Here is a 20,142-nt window from a genome sequence, read left to right on the forward strand (position 1 = left end):
ACTAGGTAGACTAGGAAGTAAATAGTTATTAACTATTTACTAAATACCTAGTTAAAATAAATACAAACGTACCTGTAAAATAAAACCTAACCTTCCTTACACTAAAACCTAACATTACAAAAATAAAAACCTACCATTACAAAAAATAACAAACACTAAAATTACTAAAAATAAAAAAAAAACTACCATTACAAAAAATAACAAGAGAAATTATCCAAAATAATAAAAATTATTCCTATTCTAATACCCTTTTTAAAAAAAAAAACACCCCAAAATAAAAAAGCCTAATCTAGAATAAACTACCAAGGGCCCTTAAATGGACATGAAACCCATAATTTTTCTTTTAGGATTGAGACAAAACAAGTGATTTTAAGCAACTTTCCAATTTGCTTATATTATCTAAATTGCTTCATTCTCTTGGTATCCTTAGTTGAAAAACATTTATAGGTGGACTTAGGAACAGCAATGAATTACTGGGAGCAAGCTGCTGATTGGTGGCTGCACAAAAATGCCTCTTTTCATTGGTTCAATTGATGTCTTCAGATAGCTCCCAGTAGTGCATAGTCACTCCTTCAAAAAAGAATACCAAGAGAATAAAGCAAATTGGATAAAAGAAGTAAATCGGAAAGTTGTTTAAAATCACAAGCTCTGTCTGAATCATGAAAAATAATAAAAAGAAAAATGTTGGGTTTCATGTTCCCTTAAAAGGGCCTTTTGAAGGGCATTGCCCTAAAGTTAACAGCTCTTTTGCTACAATACAAAACAAACACCCAACAGTATACAATCCCCCACCACCCACAAAATAAAAATAAAGTAAAACCTAATCTACCCATTTCCCTGAAAAGGGCATTTGTATGGGCATTGCCCTTAAAAGGGCATTTAGCTATTTTTCCAAGCCCTAATCTAAAAATGAAAAGCTACCCCAAAACGAAAAAAATACGTTACACAAAATAACAAACATATTATCAAAAATAATAAACATTATTCCTATTTTAATACCCATTAAAAAAAAACACCCCAAAATAAAAAACTTAATCTAGAATAAACTACCAATGACCCTTAAAAGGGCCTTTTGTAGGGAATTGCCCTACGTTAAACAGCTCTTTTACCTGAAAAAAAAATAAAAAGACCCACTAACATTACAAACCCCCACCCCCAAACCCATAAAAAAAATATCTAAAAAAAACCTACCCATTGCCCTGAAAAGATAATTTGTATGGGCATTGCCCTGAAAGGGGCATGCAGCTCTTTTACGAAATCCCAAACCCTAAACTAAAAAAAAACACCTAAAAAAAACCTTTAAAAAACCTATCAGTAACCCCCGAAGATCCACTCACTGTTTTTTAAGTCTGGCTTGAACGATCTTCATCCAGGCAGAGAAGTCCTCATTCAGGCAGCGAGAAGTCTTCATCCAGGCCGCCTCTTCTATCCTCATCCAGGCGGCGAAGTCCTCATCCAGGCGGCGAAGTCCTCATCCAGCCAGCGAGAAGTCTTCATCCAGACGGCCTCTTCTATTTTTATCCAGGCGGCATATTCTATCTTCATACCGGCTGCGTGGAGCGGGTCCATCCTGGAGACATCCGGCGCGGAGTATCCTCTTCATACGATCGCCACCGTATACTGAATCTTCAATGCAAGGTACACGATTCAAGATGGCATCCCTTGCATTCCTATTTGCTGATTTGATTTTGGAAATTCAAATCAGCCAATAGGATGAGAGCTACTGAAATCCTATTGGCTGTACAAAACAGCTAATAGGATGAGAGCTTCTAAAATTCTATTGGCTGATTTATTAGTAGCGGTGATGTCGGGAGCGGCAGATTAGGGGTTCATAAATTTAATATAGTATTTACTATGCGGGAGGGCCTCGGTTTAGGGGTTAATAGGTAGTTTATGGGTGTTAGTGTACTTTGTAGCAGTTTAGTTATGAGTTTTATGTAACAGTTTTGTAGCGTAAAACTTATAACTACTGCTTTTAGATTGCGGAACAGATCTTGTCAGTATAAGCTGCAATGCAAGTTTTTTAGCCTCACCGCAAAACTCGTAATGGCAGCGCTATAGAAGTACCATGAAAAAATGTAATTTTGACGTGTGCAGAACTGACGTTGCGCTACAGGCTTAAAGGCTTGCGGTACACCTATACCGACAAGACTTGTAATGGCTGCGGTACTGTTTTAACGCTGAAATGACAATTTTTCAGTGTTAAAAGACGAACGCAAAACTCGTAATCTAGGTGTAATAGAGAATACAATTACAAGCTTTCAGGACACTGAGGTCACTTCGTCAGGGACAGTAACGTCAAAATCACCTCTATGATTACCTTGTATCTAATCATCTTCTGACAGCCCCCTGATCACATGACTTTATATTTATTATCTATTGAGTTGCATTTAGTATTGTGTTGTGCTAAATCTTAAATAACTCCTTGTGCGTGAACACAATGTTATCTATATGGCCCACATGAACTAGCAGTGCCCTGTTGTGAAAAGCAAATACAAAAGCATGTGGTAAAGGCTGTCTGTAGTAACTTAGAAACAGACAGAAATTTAGAGGTTTACATTTTATAAAGTATATTAATCTAACAATGTTGGTTGTGAAAAGCTGTAGACTGTCCCTTTAAATGAATTGGCTAGAGCATGAAAGTTTAAACAACTTTCAAATTTACTTCTGTTATCAATTTTGCTTAGTTTTTTTGGTATCCTTTATTAAAGAGTAATCTTAGGTGAGCTTAGTAGAATGCACATATCTAGTAGGGTTGCCACCTCGGCCATGTCTTCCTGGACCCTTACGAGTTACACATGCTGCAGGGTAAGCAGGGCGGAACATGTATTATGCTTCTGGACATCACATGAATAGTGCTGATAATAATACATGTTCCTCCCTGCAAACCCTACAGCATGTGTAACTCATGTGTCCAGGAAACCATGGCCGAGGTGGCAACCCTACCCTAGTCTCTAGTTATCTCGCAGCAGTATATGGAACATTATTTATAACAGAGTAATATATAGTTACAAACACTGCTGCTCTAGACTGCTAAACACGCATGCATGCTCCTGAGCTTCTATCAGCCTACCTAGCTTTACACTTAACAAAGGATATCAAGAGAACAAAGCACATTTTAAAACAAAAGTAAATTGGTAAGTTGTTTAAAATCACATGGTCTATCTGAATCATGAAAGTTTAATTCTGACTTTACTGTCCATTTAAAGGTATCAGTTTTATATCGCTTTTGTTATTTTCTTACAAAAGTATTTTTACTTTGTTTTTTTTAAATACACTGGCTAAGATGGTACTGCCCTTTTTCTATATCTTCTCATAATGCTAATTATTTTTTGCTTAGCATATATTTTTAATACAAGTAAATTTGACTTCAATCTGTTTTGCTTATCCAAACTGTGCTTGATTCCCAAAATAGCAGCGTTTAAAGTTGCTATAAAATGAAAACGTATATTCAATATCATAGTTTTTCTCTTAACGATCAGGGCATATAGGAGTTAACTTTAGACTGTGCTCGTTCCCTGCTGATCTGTTAATGAGCTAGCAATGCATCTGAATGTCAATAGCTTGTTGTGAACTTAGGTAACCCAGCTGAGCCTCTGTGCCTGCCAGAGCTACAGGAGGTAATCAGCTTGCCCTCTCTGACCTTCCTAAGGCTTTCCTTGGTCTTGTAGCATGTTTGCATATGATGACTCCTTGCTCCAAGGCCAAATTTAAAGCTATGCTCAAGTCAGCTGTTTCAGAGGGCTTATTTTATATGACATAGTAAATGATAGCTATATATTTCTAAATACTGAAGGTTCTGTTCAAGCACTTGAGGACACATAGCAAAAATTGTGCATGCACTAGCCTGACTTTTGACCTTTAAGTGGTATTAAAGGAAATCAAACATTGAAGCCATCTGGTATGTATCCTGTGAGACTTTTCCATATAGCCACAGCTGTACAGTGAATTTCCCAACACAATACAAAATTATTTAGTTCATTGTTTTATTACACCAGTTTTTTAGAACCCTATATCAAGTTTCTTATTATTTCATTTAATGGTGCAATCATTAAATAATCCTTTGGTAATATATTTTTGCATAAGCACATTTTTGGAACATATAAAGTTGGAGACTTTAAATGATGGTAAAGTTTACATGCTTAAAAATCAGGTCCCGTATCTAAGCATCATTTTATGGGGACTTTAAATGATCACTTCTAATAAAGAAGCACTGTAACTTACTTTTTTAATCTAGCAATGCCATTCTAATACACCACTTCAAAACTAACAGGTTGAACTGTTCTCCAATCAGTGCTCTAGCCGTAGGGCACTTTTTTTTTTTTGTTTGTGGCTAGAGCGCTGATTGGAGAAGAGTTCAAACCGTTAGCTCACAAAAAACATGAGTTTTTAAGTGGGTGGCCGGAGCAAGGGGTATTAGAATGGCACAGCTAGAATATAAAGTAAATTACAGTGCACCTTCAATAGAAATTATCAATTAAAGTCCCTGTAAAATATTGCTTAGATTCCGAACATGATTTTAAAACATGTCAAGTTTACTATCACTTTAAGTTTTTTACAAGATCCAGTAATGGTCTGAAATGTTATCATGTAGAGTCAGTCTGTCATTTATTAATTGAACAGAATCTACAAATAATAAATGTTTTTCGATGATCTTAATTTTGGATCCATGAAAACTAATTTCAAATCAAATTTAAATGTTTTTAGCTGAATTAGTTTTTGACTTGCATACTAATTGTGTACATCATATGGCCTAAAGTGTGTTCTTGAAACTAATATCTAGCTGAAAAAAATAACTGCAACATCATAACTCAAGAATTGCAGTATTCGTAAAGATTTGGACACCCCACTCATCACAGTAGTGACTTGCAAGTGTATCTCCATTATAATCAATGGAGCTGCATCTATAATTTAACTGCTAACTTTTTGTCCTAGAAAACAATTTCCACTGTTAAAGGGACACAAAACTAAATTTTTCCTTTTATGATTCGTATAGTGCGTACAATTTAAAAAAATCAAATTTACGTCTGTTATTAAATATGCTTCATTCACTTGATATTCTTTGTTGAAAGAGCAACAATGCACTATTGGCAGCCAGCTGAACACATTGGGCTAGAATATAATTGGAGCGCAAATCTCTGTGAGCTTGCGTTGAAGCAAAAATGCCCCTTTTTCAGTTGCACAATAAATAACCATATTATATATTCATATTACAAGTTGGAAGTAAATGCGATCATGAGAGCACAATCGCATTTTACCCACAAGTAAACACCGCAAGCTCAGACTGCTAGTTAAAGGACAAAAAGTGCTACAAAACACATCAAAAATACATGGAACAGTACAGTAACACTCATATTAACGGTTTAGGGGTTAATAGTTTATTAAGGTACTTCGGGATATGGGGGGATGGGTGTTTAGGGGTTAATAGTTTAATTAGTGTTTGCTATGTGCAGAGTGGCGGTTTAGGGGTTATCAGTTTATTTAGGTACTTTGTGATGTGAGGGATGGCGGTTTAGGAGATAATAGTTTTAATTAGTGTTTGCGATGTGGGGGGTGGCAGTTTGGGGGTTAATAGGCTAGGGGCTTATGGTAGGGTGTTACTTTTTTTCTTTTTTTTTGTCTCCATTGATTTCTATGGTGGAATAGATGCACGCACACATGAAAACTCCAGTTAGGATTTTTCCGCTTTTTGGGTTGCCGTTAGCCCAAAATATGTTTTTTTTTCAACTTGTAATACCAGCAGAACCCGACAAGCACAAAATGCTTAACACCAGCAATGCTTTCGCTAACAGAAAAAAAAAAAAAAATTATGCTTACCTGATAAATGTATTTATTTCCGGATATGGTGAGTCCACGGCTTGAGTAATTACTGTTGGAAATATCACTCCTGGCCAGCAGGAGGAGGAAAAGAGCGCCACAGTTAAACTATAGTATCACTCCCTTACCCACAACCCCCAGTCATTCGACCCAAGGGAAATGGATAAAAAAAGAAGTATCACAAGGTGTAGAGGTGCCTGAGGTTATAGTCAAAAGAACAACTGTCTTAAAGTAAAGGGTGGGGCCGTGTACTCACCATATCCGGAAATAAATAAATTTATCAGGTAAGCATAAATTTAGTTTTTCTTTCCTAAGATATGGTGAGTCTATGGCTTGAGTAGTTACTGTTGGGAACCAATACCCAAGTTAGAGGACACAAATAATTAGGGAGGGACAAGACAGGCAGTCCTAAACAAAAGGCACCACCACTTGAAGAACCTTTCTCCCAAAAGAAGCCTCAGCCGAGGCAAAAGTATCAAATTTGGAAAATTTGGAAAAAATATGTAGAGAAGACCAAGTTGCAGCCTTGCAAATTTGTTCCACAGAAGCTTCATTTTTGAAAGCCCAAGAAGAGGAAACCGCTCTTGTGGAATGAGCCGTAATTCTCTCAGGAGGCTGCTGTCCAGCAGTCTCATAAGCCAAATGAATTATACTTTGTAACCAAAAAGAAAGAGTAGTAGCAGTAGCTTTCTGACCTTTACTTTTCCCAGAGAAACAGACAAAGAGGGCAGAGGACTGGCGAAAATTCTTAGTCGCCTGTAAGTAGAATTTAAGAGCACCTCCAACATCCAAATTGTGTAACAAACATTCTTTGGAAGAAGAAGGATTAGGACACAGAGAGGGAACAACAATTTCCTGATTGATATTTCTATTAGAAACAACCTTAGGAAAGAAACTTAACTTAGTACAAAGAACCGCTTTATCGGCATGAAAAATAAGATAAGGGGAGTCACACTGCAGAGCTGAGAGTTCCGAGACTCTTCGAGCAGAAGAGATAGCAACAAGAAACAAAACCTTCCAAGATAACAACTTAATTTCTATGGAATGCAATGGCTCAAACGGAGCCAGCTGTAAAACTTTAAGAACAAGGTTAAGGCTCCAAGGAGGAGCAACAGACTTAAAGACAGGCCTGATTTTGACCAAGGCCTGACAAAAAGATTGCACATCTGGCACATCCGCCAAACATTTATGTAGTAAAACTGATAAAGCAGAAATCTGACCCTTCAGGGTGACTAACTGACAATCCCTTCTCCAGGCCTTCCTGAAGAAAAGACAAAATTCTAGGAATTCTAATTCTACTCCAAGAGTAACCCTTAGATTCACACCAATATCTTATGGTAAATCTTTCTAGTAACAGGCTTGCGAGCCTGAATCATGGTCTCAATGACCGACTCAGAAAAACCACGCTTAGACAGAATTAAGCGTTCAATCTCCAAGAAGTCAGCTTCAGAGAAATGAGATTTGGATGAAGGAAGGGACCCTGAATCAGTAGGTCCTTCTTCAGAGGCAGTCTCCAAGGTGGGACGGATGACATCTCTACTAGGTCTGCAAAGCAGATCCTGCGAGGCCACGCAGGGGCTATTAGAATCACAGACGTCCTGTTTGATACGAGCAATGACTTGTGGAAGGAGAGCAAGTGGAGGAAACAGGTATACCAACCTTAAAACCAAAGGAACCACCAGAGCATCTATCAGAACGGCCTGTGGATCTCTTGACCTTGAACCATACTTTGGAAGTTTGGCATTCTTATAGGATGCCATCAGATTTAACTTGAACAACCCCCATTTGAGGACTAAGCTGGAAAATACCTCTGGATGGAGTTCCCACTCCCTGGGATGAAAAGTATGTCTGCTCAGAAAATCCGCTTCCCAGTTGTCTAATCCTGGAATGATGATGGCAGATAGACAGTAATTGTGAGTCTCTGGCCACTGAAGAATCTGAGTAACCTTCTTCATGGCTAAGGCATTCCTCCCTGTTGATTGATGTAAGCCACAGAGGTTATATTGTCTGACTGGAACCTGATAAACTGGGCTGAGGACAACTGAGGCCAAGCCAATAGAGCATTGTAAATTGCGCTCCACTCCAAGATGTTGATGGGAAGAGCAGACTCCTCTCAAGTCGAATGCCCTGAGCTTTTAAAGAGTTCCAGACTGCTCCCCAGCCCAGCAGGCTGGTGTCCATGGTCACGATCACCCAGGAAGGTCTCCAAAAGCATGTGCCCTGAGACAGATGTTCCTGAGAAATCCACCACGGTAGAGAATCCCTTGACGACTGATCTAACTTTATTCTCTGAGATAGATCTGCATGGTCATCATTCCATTGACTGAGCATGCACAACTGGAGAGCTCTCAAATGGAATCAAGCAAAAGGAATGATGTCCATGGAAACCACCATCAGACCGATTACCTCCATACATTGAGCCACTGAAGGATGAGCAGAAGCCTGAAGAGAGAGGCAAGAGTAAATGATTTTGTTTTTCCTGACCTCTGTCAGAAAAATCTTCATCAATAGAGAATCTATTATGGTCCCTAAGAACATTACTCTTGTAGCAGGGGAAAGGGATCTTTTTCCAGATTCACATTCCATCCGTGGGAACGAAGAAAAGCCCTGAATAAGGGAAGGAGTTCCCGAAACTTTGCTGTTTTTCTGTGCTGAATAAACCTGCTTAAATTTCACTTTTGCTGCCACATCATTTGGATTTCTTTAACGAAGAAAAGACAACAATATCTCTGTGTGAGATTTTGCTAGTTGAAAAGATGGTGCCTGAACCAATACGTCATCCAGGTAGGGTGCCACAGCAATTCCACGAGAATGGATCATTGCCAAAAGAGCCCCCAGAACCTTTGAAAAAATTCTGGGAGCCATGGCTAGACCAAATGGAAGGGCCACGAACTGGAAATGTTTGTTCAGAAAGGGAAATCTCAGGAATCTGTGATGGTCCCTGTGAATAGGAACATGTAGATATGCATCCTTTAGGTCTATGGTTGTCATGAACTGACCCTCTTGTACTAAAGGAAGAATGGAGAGTATAGTCTCCATCTTGAGTAACTTGTTTAGACACTTCAAGTCTAGAATGGGACGGAAAGTTCCCTCTTATTTGGGAACCACAAATAGGTTGGAGTAGAACCCGAAACCTTGTTCCTGCACTGGAACTGGAACTATCACACCCAGGGAGTAAAGATGTTGTATACATTTCAAGAATGCCTCTCTCTTTATCTGGTCTGCAGATAATCTTGAGAGAAGGAATCTGCCTCTAGGAGGAAAAGTCTTGAATTCCAATTTGTAACCCTGGGATACTATGTCCACAGTCCAGGAATCAGGGACATCTCGTATCCAGACTTGGGAGAACTGAGAAAGTCTGCCCCCCACCTGATCCGATCCCGGATCAGGGGCAAACCCTTCATGCTGATTTGGAATCAGCTGCGGGTTTCTTTGATTGTTTCCCCTTGTTCCAAGACTGATTAGGTTTCCAAGAAGACTTGGATTGTTCCTGCTTGGAAGAAGAAGGGGAAGGCTTTCCTCTGAAGTTACGAAAGGAACGAAAATTACTCTGACGTCCTTTAGGCCTATTCTTCTTATCTTGAGGTAGAAAAGACCCTTTTCCACCCATAATATCAGAGATAATTTCTGCCAAACCGAGTCCAAACAAGGTTTTGCCCTTGTAAGAAATCGCCAGAAGCTTGACTTTAGAGGAAACGTCCGCAGACCAGGATTTCAACCATAACGCCCTGCGGGCTAGGAAAGTAAAACTAGAAATTTTAGCTCCTAGTCTAACAACCTGTAAAATGGCATCTGCAATAAAGGAATTGGCCAACTTAAGAGCTTTAATCATCCTATCTTGAATTTCATCCAAAGAAGTCTCTACTTGAAGAGAATCAGACAAGGCGTTGAACCAATAAGATGCTGCACTAGTCACGGTGGCAATACACACCGCAGGTTGCCATTGGAGACCATGATGAACATAAATCTTTTTCAAATAAGCCTCCAGCTTCTTGTCCATCAGATCCTTAAAAGAGCAGCTATCCTCAATAGGAATAGTGGTTCTCTTATCCAGAGTAGAAATGGCCCCTTCAACTTTGGGTACAGTAAACCAAGGGTCTTTAATGGAGTCCTCGACAGGAAACATTTTCTTAAAAATGGGAGATGGGGAAAAAGACACCCCTGGTTTCTCCCATTCCTGTGAGATAACCTAGCATGATCGGGCACAGGAAAAACCTCCGAAGTGGAAGGTTCATCAAAGAAACTATTAATTGGACACTAAACCCAAATTTGTATTTTAAGAGTCAGATAGAGCATGAAATTTTAAGCAACTTTCTAATTTACTCCTATTATCAATTTTTCTTTGTTCTCTTGCTATCTTTATTTTAAAAGCAGGAATGTAAATCTTAGCATCCAGCCCATTTTAGGTTCAACACCATGGATAGCGCTTGCTTAATTGGAGGCTTAAAATAATCCACCAATAAGCAAGCATAACCCAGGTTCTCAAACAAAAATTGGCTGGCTGCTATGCATTACATTCCTGCTTTTTAAATAAAGATAGCAAGAGAACAAAGAAAAAATGATAAAAGGAGTAAATTAGAAAGTTGCTTAAAATTGCATGCTGTATCTGAATTATGAAAGAAAAAATTTGGGTTTAGTGTCCCTTTAAGTTTACTAGATTTCTTAGGAGTGACAACGACAGGGGTATTGGAGTCATCTAAAGTAGCTAAAACCACCTTTAACAAAATACGAAGGTGTTCAAGCTTAAATCTGAAGGATACCACCTCAGTTTCCAAAGAAGGAATTATACTGTCCGAATCAGATCTCACCCTCAGAAAGTCCTGATGTATTTTCCTCATGAGACTTATGAGAAAGTGCAACTTGGAAAGCAGAACTGAGGACAGGCACTTTACTTTCTGAATTTTCTAGATTTCCTCTTGCGTTTTCTCTGTAATCTGGGAATGGCAGCTAATGCTGCAGATACCGCTGAAGATACCTGGGCAGCAATTTCTGCTTTTAAATAAACTCCACTAGAAGTTATAGAAGAACCACAGGGCACTGCATGTGATGCCATTGAGGCTTGGGATGTAGCAGAAGAAAGCTGTGATATTATTTTAACAGCATCATCCTGAGAGACATTAGGCTCAAAAATGTTACCTTTATTTTGCAAGGTTTTCTTGACACATGAAGAACAAAATTGCATAGGAGCTGCAATTTGTGCATCTAAACATAATAAGCATGAATTCATGAGAGCAGGCTCTTGCTCCATATCAGACATGTTGTGAACCAGTAAATAAACTTGTACAGATAAGTTTCAAAGACTTTAATATTCAATTAAAATAAGCCAAGGAAAAAATACACTTCAAATTTTATCCCAAATTAGGACTGATCCCCAGCTAACATTATGTGAGAAAAGTTAAGAAAAAACATTTAATAAACATCAAATAAACTTCTAAAATACCCCTCAGGCAACCCCACACCTTAATTACTGAAGTGACTTACCGCTACCAATTAAGACCGGATCACCCAGAAATGGAGAAAAACAACTTTTTCCTCAGAAACGTACCGGTCATGTGACCGCAACTGCCAAGCTCAAATTACTGCTGCGACACAGAGAGGCACAAAAAATAGCTTCCTTTTTATACTGAGTACCAGAAATAACCATTTTTTCAAACCGGACAGTTTAAAATGTTGCATCGGTTTATTTTTAAGCAAAGGGGAATTGAATAAGCTGCTGAAATAGAAAATTCAGCCTTTCAGTTTAAACTTGTATTGTTTTATCAAGTAAATATGTGTCAGAAAATAAATCCTAATAAAAACATTTTACCCTTTCTTTTTAAAAGAGTTTAAATGTTAGTCTCACACATTCTACAGTGCCTGCTTCATGCCCCAGTGTAAGCCATACAACAGGATTATCTATGTACCAATAAAAAAGTGTCTTTTAATTTGCTAATTGCATGGTCTCCCCAACTGGAAGAAAAAGCACTTACCTGCTCTGCTGTCTGGCATGTAGAAAGTTACAAGGTATGAGAAGATGCAGTTATTCACAGAGACCTTTGAAAAAGAAAGAACAGAGTAGCCAACTCTGGCTTTCTAAATTAGGGCAGCAATTGTTAGGAAAACCCAGTAAGTACCTCTTTACAAGTTCCTAACTGCTTTAAAGCCACCACTACCCGACTGCAAGGAATGACATGGAATACGGCTATACTTGAGTTACCCCATCGTAACTCAAGAATTGCAGTATTTGTAAATTTTTCTTTAGACACCTAAACTTCACCTCCTCCATGCACCAAATGCAAAGAGAATGACTGGGGGTTGTGGGTAAGGGATTGATACTTAACAGTTTAACTGTGGTGCTCTTTGCCTCCTCCTGCTGGCCAGGAGTGATATTCCCAACAGTAATTACTCAAGCTGTGGACTCACCATATCTTAGGAAAGAAAAATATTTACTGCAGCACTTGTAATTTAGCCCCAAGGGTTTTCAGGATATTCTGTATGAACGGTTTTCACTTCATTCAGCAATAGAATATGGCTTTCCAATCCACCAAATGCTTTGATGCCTTTCTAGGTAAAATTAAATAAAATGGTGATGACCGTCCTAACCAGACTTTTATTAACACACATGAGACTTATGAGAAAGTGCAACGAATAAACGAATGCATAGATCTTCTTATATTGCAAGCATCTAAAATGTAAGTTATTTGGATGCTAATATACTGCCAGTTTGTGCACCATTGTGAATTAGAAACAGGGCATATTGCATCTTATTTGGCTGTAAATCTCAACTTAATAGTAAATTAATTTTGCATTAATAAACGTCTACCTAATCTCTCTTTTTGCAAAAAAAAAACAAACAAAACTATATCCTCTTCTTTTTTACGTGGCTAACAAAACATATGTGTTGTCTGTGTTCTCAAAATAGCTGATGCTGCTGCTTGGTATTTTTTCTATCAGACTAAAAGTATTTCAATTCATGGGGGCATATGTATCAAGCTCCGAATAGAGCTTGATGCCCCGTGTTTCTGGTGAAACAGCAGTTATGAAGCAGTGGTCACAAAGACCGCTGCTCCATAACCTGTCCGTCTGTCCACCTGCTCTGAGCGCACTGTCGGATCAGGTCCGACAGACCTTGATAAATAGAGGCCAAAGTGTATATGTTTGTGTCTTCAGGATTTTCAAGCTTTTATAATACGAAATTACCACCCATGCATACTACATACAGACATGCAAAAGATGAGTGTAAGAATAAATAAAAGATTGATGTAACATGAGTCAGGTAAGACAGCTTATCTCTACATGTAGACTGTGTACATTGAAAAACTATTTCTACCCAACTGCACACACTATGGCCTCTAGTTATCAAGCCGTCAACCTCAAATATGCTGGAATTCCGCAGCGTATTTGTGGCGAGGCTGATTCGCCTAAATTATCAAGCCCTACTGCCCGGCAAAAGTAGAATATAGTGACGTAAGCTTCGATCCGCCGGACTCAGTCCGACACAGATCGATTCTTACGTCACTCCAGATGTTCCGAACGCAAGTTCGGCACAATCTGACTACTTTTGGAAGTTATCAAATGACTAGCAAGTACGCTCGGCACTTTTCCGGCCAAGCGTACCTGGTTTTCAATCCGCCCTAAAGGCGGCAGATCCCATAGGAATCAATGGGAGTCTGACCATAGCGAAAGTTCATGTTAACCACTAAACCGCCGCTCCTGGAGCATACCACCACTCTAATAAACTTATTAACCCCTAAACCGCCGCGCCCGGACCCTGCCGCAACTATAATAAATATGTTAACCCCTAAACCGCCGCTCCCGGACCCTGCCGCCACCTATATTAAACTTATTAACCCCTAATCTGCCCCCCCTACACCGTCGCCACCTATAATAAATTTATTAACCCCTATCCTGCCCCCCCTATACTGCCGCCATCTATATTAAACTAATTAGCCCCTAAACCTAAGTCTAACACTAACCCTAACACCCCCCTAACTTAAATATTATTTTAATAAATCTAAATAAAAATTACTCTTATTAACTAAATTAATCCTATTTAAAAATAAATACTTACCTATAAAATAAACCCTAATATAGCAACAATATAACTAATAATTATATTGCAGCTATTTAAGGATTTATTTTTATTTTACAGGCAAATTTAAATTTATTTTAAATAGGTACAATAGGTACGCCGCTGCCACCTACATTATCCCTATGAACCCCTAATCTGCTGCCCCTAACACCGCCGACCCCTATATTATATTTATTAACCCACTAATCTGCCACCCCCGCTATCGCTAACCCCTGCATATTATTATTAACCCCTAATCTGCCGCTCCGTACACCGCTGCCACCTACATTATAGCTATGTACCCCTAATCTGCTGCGCCTAACACCGCCGACCCCTATATTATATTTATTAACCCCTAATCTGCCCCCCTCACCGTCGCCTCCACCTGCCTACACTTATTAACCCCTAATCTGCCGAGCGGACCGCACCGCTACTATAATAAAGTTATTAACCCCTAATCCACCTCACTCCTGCATCAATAACCCTATAATAAATAGTATTAACCCCTAATCTGCCCTCCCTAACATCGCCGACACCTAACTTCAAGTATTAACCCCTAATCTGCCGCTCGGAGCTCACAGCTATTCTAATAAATTTTTAAACCCCTAAAGCTAAGTCTAACCCTAACACTAACACCCCCCTAAGTTAAATATAATTTAAATCTAACTAAATAAATTAACTCTTATTAAATAAATTATTCCTATTTAAAGCTAAATACTTACCTGTAAAATAAACCCTAATATAGCTACAATATAAATTATAATTATATTGTAGCTATTTTAGGATTAATATTTATTTTACAGGTAACTTTGTAATTATTTTAACCAGGTACAATAGCTATTAAATAGTTAATAACTATTTAATAGTTACCTAGTTAAAATAATTACAAAATTACCTGTAAAATAAATCCTAACCTAAGTTACAATTAAACCTAACACTACACTATCAATAAATAAAATAAATAAACTACCTACAATTATCTGCAATTAAACCTAACACTACACTATCAATAAATAAATTAAATAAAATTCCTACAAATAAATACAATGAATCGGAACAGCCAATAGAATGCGAGCTCAATCTGATTGGCTGATTGAATCAGCCAATCGGATTGAACTTGATTCTGATTGGCTGATTCCATCAGCCAATCAGAATTTTCCTACCTTAATTCCGATTGGCTGATAGAATCCTATCAGCCAATCGGAATTCGAGGGACGCCATCTTGGATGACGTCCCTTAAAGGAACCGTCATTCGTCGGGAAGTCGTCGGAAGAAGAAGATGGGTCCGCGGTGGAGGTCTTCAAGATGGAGCCGGTCGTCATCGGATGAAGATAGAAGATGCCGCTTGGATCAAGATGGTTGCCGGTCCGGATCGCCTCTTCTTCCCGGATAGGATGAAGACTTCGGAGACTCTTCTGGACCTCTTCAGCCACCGGATTATGGATCGCCAGCCCCCGCTTGGGCTTGGATGAAGATTTTGGAGCCTGGAACGATCGGTGATACCTGGCATGGTGAAGATAAGGTAGGAAGATCTTCAAGGGCTTAGTGTTAGGTTTATTTAAGGGGGGTTTGGGTTAGATTAGGGGTATGTGGGTGGTGGGTTGTACTGTTGGGGGGGTATTGTATGTTTTTTTTTACAGGCAAAAGAGCTGAATTCTTTGGGGCATGCCCCGCAAAGGGCCCTTTTAAGGGCTGGTAAGGTAAAAGAGCTTTGAAATTTTGTAATTTAGAATAGGGTAGGGCATTTTTTTATTTTGGGGGTCTTTGTTATTTTATTAGGGGGCTTAGAGTAGGTGTAATTAGTTTAAAATTGTTGTAATATTTTTCTTATGTTTGTAAATATTTTTTTATTTTTTGTAACTTAGTTCTTTTTTATTTTTTGTACTTTAGTTAGTTTATTTAATTGTATTTATTTGTAGGAATTTTATTTAATTTATTTATTGATAGTGTAGTGTTAGGTTTAATTGTAGATAATTGTAGGTATTTTATTTAATTAATTTATTGATAGTGTAGTGTTAGGTTTAAGTGTAACTTAGGTTAGGATTTATTTTACAGGTAATTTTGTAATTATTTTAACTAGGTAACTATTAAATAGTTATTAACTATTTAATAGCTATTGTACCTGGTTAAAATAAATACAAAGTTGACTGTAAAATAAATATTAATCCTAAAATAGCTACAATATAATTATAATTTATATTGTAGCTATATTAGGGTTTATTTTACAGGTAAGTATTTAGATTTAAATAGGAATAATTTATTTAATAAGAGTTAATTTATTTCGTTAGATTTAAATTATATTTAATTTAGGGGGGTGTTAGTGTTAGGGTTAGACTTAGCTTTAGGGTTTAATACATTTATTATAGTAGCGGTGAGCTCCGATCGGCAGATTAGGGGTTAATTATTGTAGGTAGCTGGCGGCAATGTTTTCGGGGGCAGATTAGGGGTTAATAAATATAATATAGGGGTCGGCGGTGTTAGGGGCAGCAGATTAGGGGTACATAGGTATAATGTAGGTAGCGGCGGTATACGGAGCGGCAGATTAGGGGTTAAAAAAATATGCAGGTGTCAGCGATAGCGGGGGCGGCAGATTAGGGGTTAATAAGTGTAAGGTTAGGGGTGTTTAGACTCGGGGTACATGTTAGGGTGTTAGGTGCAGACATAGGAAGTGTTTCCCCATAGAAAACAATGGGGCAGCGTTAAGAGCTGAACGCTGCTTTTTTGCAGGTGTTAGGTTTTTTTTCAGCTCAAACTGCCCCATTGTTTTCTATGGGGATATCGTGCACGAGCACGTTTTTGAAGCTGGCCGCATCCGTAAGCACCGCTGGTATCTAGAGTTGCAGTTGCATTAAATTATGCTCTACGCTCCCTTTTTGGAGCCTAACGCACTGAAAACCCAGCCCTTCTGTGAACTCTAAATACCAGCGGTATTTAAAAGGTGCGGGAGAAAAAAAGCAAGCATAGCTGACGCACCCCTTTGGCCGCCAAACTCTAAATCTAGGCGTTGGATAGCTACAATGTAATTGATAATTACATTGTAGCTATCTTAGGATTTATATTTATTTTACAGTCAAATTTGTGTTTATTTTAACTAGGTTCAATAAATAGTTAACTATTTAATAACCACCTAGCTAAAATAAATCCAAAATTACCTGTAAAATAAATCCTAACCTAAGTTACAATTAAACCTAACACTACACTATCATTAAATAAATTAAATTAATTAACTACAAGTAGCTAAAATTAAATACAATTAAATAAACTAACTAAAGCAAAAAAAAAGAAACACTAAATTACAGAAAATAAAAAAGATTACAAGAATTTTAAACTAATTACACCTAATCTAAGCCCCCTAATAAAATAATAATAAAAAAAAAATAATAAAAGTCCCTACCCTATACTACATTACAAAGTAACCAGCTCTTTTAATCGGAATTAAGGTAGGAAAAATCTGATTGGCTGATTCAATCAGCCAATCAGATTCAAGTTCAATCTGATTGGCTGATCCAATCAGCCAATCAGATTGAGCTCACATTCTATTGGCTTTTCCGATCAGCCAATAGAATGAGAGCTCAATCTGATTGGCTGATTGGATCAGCCAATTGGATTGAACTTGAATCTGATTGGCTGATTGAATCAGCCAATCAGATTTTTCCTACCTTAATTCCGATTGGCTGATAGAATCCTATCAGCCAATCGGAATTCGAGGGACGCCATCTTGGATGACGTCACTTAAAGGAATATTCATTCGGCGAGTAGGCGTCGGTAAAGAAGGATGGATCCACGTCGGCTGCTTTGAAGATGGCTCTGCTCTGCTCCGGATAGATGAAGATTGAAGACGCCGCCTGGATGAAGACTTCTATCGGATGGAAGACCTCTTCAGTGCCCCTTGGATGAAGACTTCTATCGGATGGGAGACATCGCCCCTTGGATGAAGACTTCTATCGGATGGAAGACCTCTTCAGCGCCCCTTGGATGAAGACTTCTATCGGATGGAAGACATCTTCAGCGCCCCTTGGATGAAGACTTCGGCCCGGCTGGGTGAACATGACTCAAGGTAGGGAGATCTTCAGGGGGTAGTGTTAGGTTTATTTAAGGGGGTTTGGGTGGGTTTTAATGTTGGGGGGGTTGTATTTTTTTTTACAGACAAAAGAGCTGATTACTTTGGGGCATGCCTTTTAAGGGCTGGTAAAAGAGCTGGTTACTTTGTAATTTAGTTTAGGGTAGGGACTTTTATTATTTTGTTTTTTTTTTATTTTATTACGGGGCTTAGATTAGGTGTAATTAGTTTAAAATTCTTGTAATCTTTTTTTATTTTCTGTAATTTAGTGTTTCTTTTTTTTTTGTACTTTAGTTAGTTTATTTAATTGTATTTAATTGTAGCTACTTGTAATTTATTTAATGATAGTGAAGTGTTAGGTTTAATTGTAACTTAGGTTAGGATTTATTTTATCTAGGTAGCTATTAAATAGTTAATAACTATTTAATAGCTATTGTACCTAGTTAAAATAAATTTAAATTTGCCTGTAAAATAAAAATAAATCCTAAAATAGCTACAATATAATTATTATTTATATTGTAGCTATATTAGGGTTTATTTTATAGGTAAGTATTTCATTTTTAAATAGGAATAATTTAGTTAATAAGAGTAATTTTTATTTAGATTTATTAAAATAATATTTAAGTTAGGGGGGTGTTAGGGTTAGTGTTAGACTTAGGTTTAGGGGTTAATTAGTTTAATATAGATGGCGTCGGTATAGGGGGGGCAGATTAGGGGTTAATAAGTTTAATATAGGTGGCGGCGGGGTCCGGGAGCTGCGGTTTAGGGGTTAAACAATTTATTTTGCTGCGGCGGGGTACGGGATCCGAAGGATAGGGGTTAATAAATTTATTATAGGTGGCGGCGGTATAGGGGGGCAGGATAGGGGTTAATAGGTATTATATAGGTGGCGGCGGGGTCCGGGGGTTAACATATTTATTATAGTTGCGGCGGGGTCCGGGAACAGCGGTTTAGGGGTTAATAACTTTATTTAGTTGCGGGGGGGCTCCGGGGGCGGCGGTATAGGGGGTAGAACAGTATATTATAGTATGAGTGCTTAGCGACAGCTTATCAATAAAGCTGTAGAAAAGCCGAAGAGCAGCGAGATCGGATGAGTGATAACTATCACAGTCCGCTGCTCATCGCCCCGTACTTGGTACGCAGCTTTTTGATAGCTTTTTTGATAACTTTGGCGAGCGTATTCAGGTCTGCGGCGGCGATGTGAGGCAAGCTTAGGCGGGCGTATTGGGGCCGGCGATTGCAGGTACCTACGGAGCTTGATAACTAGAGGCCTATGGGTTGAATACCGCGGAGCTTTACAAAAAAATGATAATGAATGATGTCTGCTGTTTTCTACACTGACGAAGCAGTAATATCTGAGGCCTCCATGTGATAACGGCGTGTAGACAAGCTTGTCGGATCCTGTTTGTCCACTGCCCGTATGTATATTTACACACTCAAGTGAGTGTGTAATGCGGCTCCCCTTCTCTCGTGCATCTATTCATGCAACAAAAGGGCCGGTCAATTACCCCAAGCAAGCGAGTTTGGGGTGATTTTGGGTCTGAACACTGCTGCTTCATATATTGTGGGAAGCGGGCTCGCATGTGTGAACCCGCCCCACAAGGGCTCCAGAGCAGCTTTTGCTGCTTAGTACATAGAGCCTTGAGTATTTAGCAACAATTATGCAGCCCATGTATTCTAAAAACAGCCGGTTGGTACTTTCATATGTTAAAATGGACCCACAGCTATTGTTTTTAAATCCACTGTGTATGGGGGGATGGGGGGGGGCACAGTGCATAAGTATGAAAATGGTTCCCTGCCCCAGAACAAAGCATGAAAGCTGCATGCAAAGACTCAAAAGGCCGTAAGTCACCCTTGAAAACTAATAAACATTACTGTTATTAGTTCTGCATTAAGTTATCTGTTACATGTATATGTTGTTCATATTGAAATCATATAATTACTATTAACATGCATGTAGATTCTATGATAATTTCAAAGGTCATGCACGATATTCTTATGGAAAATGTATTCAATGCATTGCAGGTGTATCTAAAAGTCAATGGTTTAATCACCGAGCATTTTATTGTTTTGTATTTCTCTTTTTATTAAAAAAAAACAAAAAGCCTCATGAGAAAAGCCACAACAATATTTTAATGCACATAAAGGAAGCTTTTATAAGGAACAGGTTAAATGTCAAAGCATTTGTATTGTACATGTATATAAGCTCTGACGG

This window comes from Bombina bombina, chromosome 3, assembly GCF_027579735.1.
Source record: "Bombina bombina isolate aBomBom1 chromosome 3, aBomBom1.pri, whole genome shotgun sequence".
Lineage (NCBI taxonomy): Eukaryota > Metazoa > Chordata > Amphibia > Anura > Bombinatoridae > Bombina > Bombina bombina.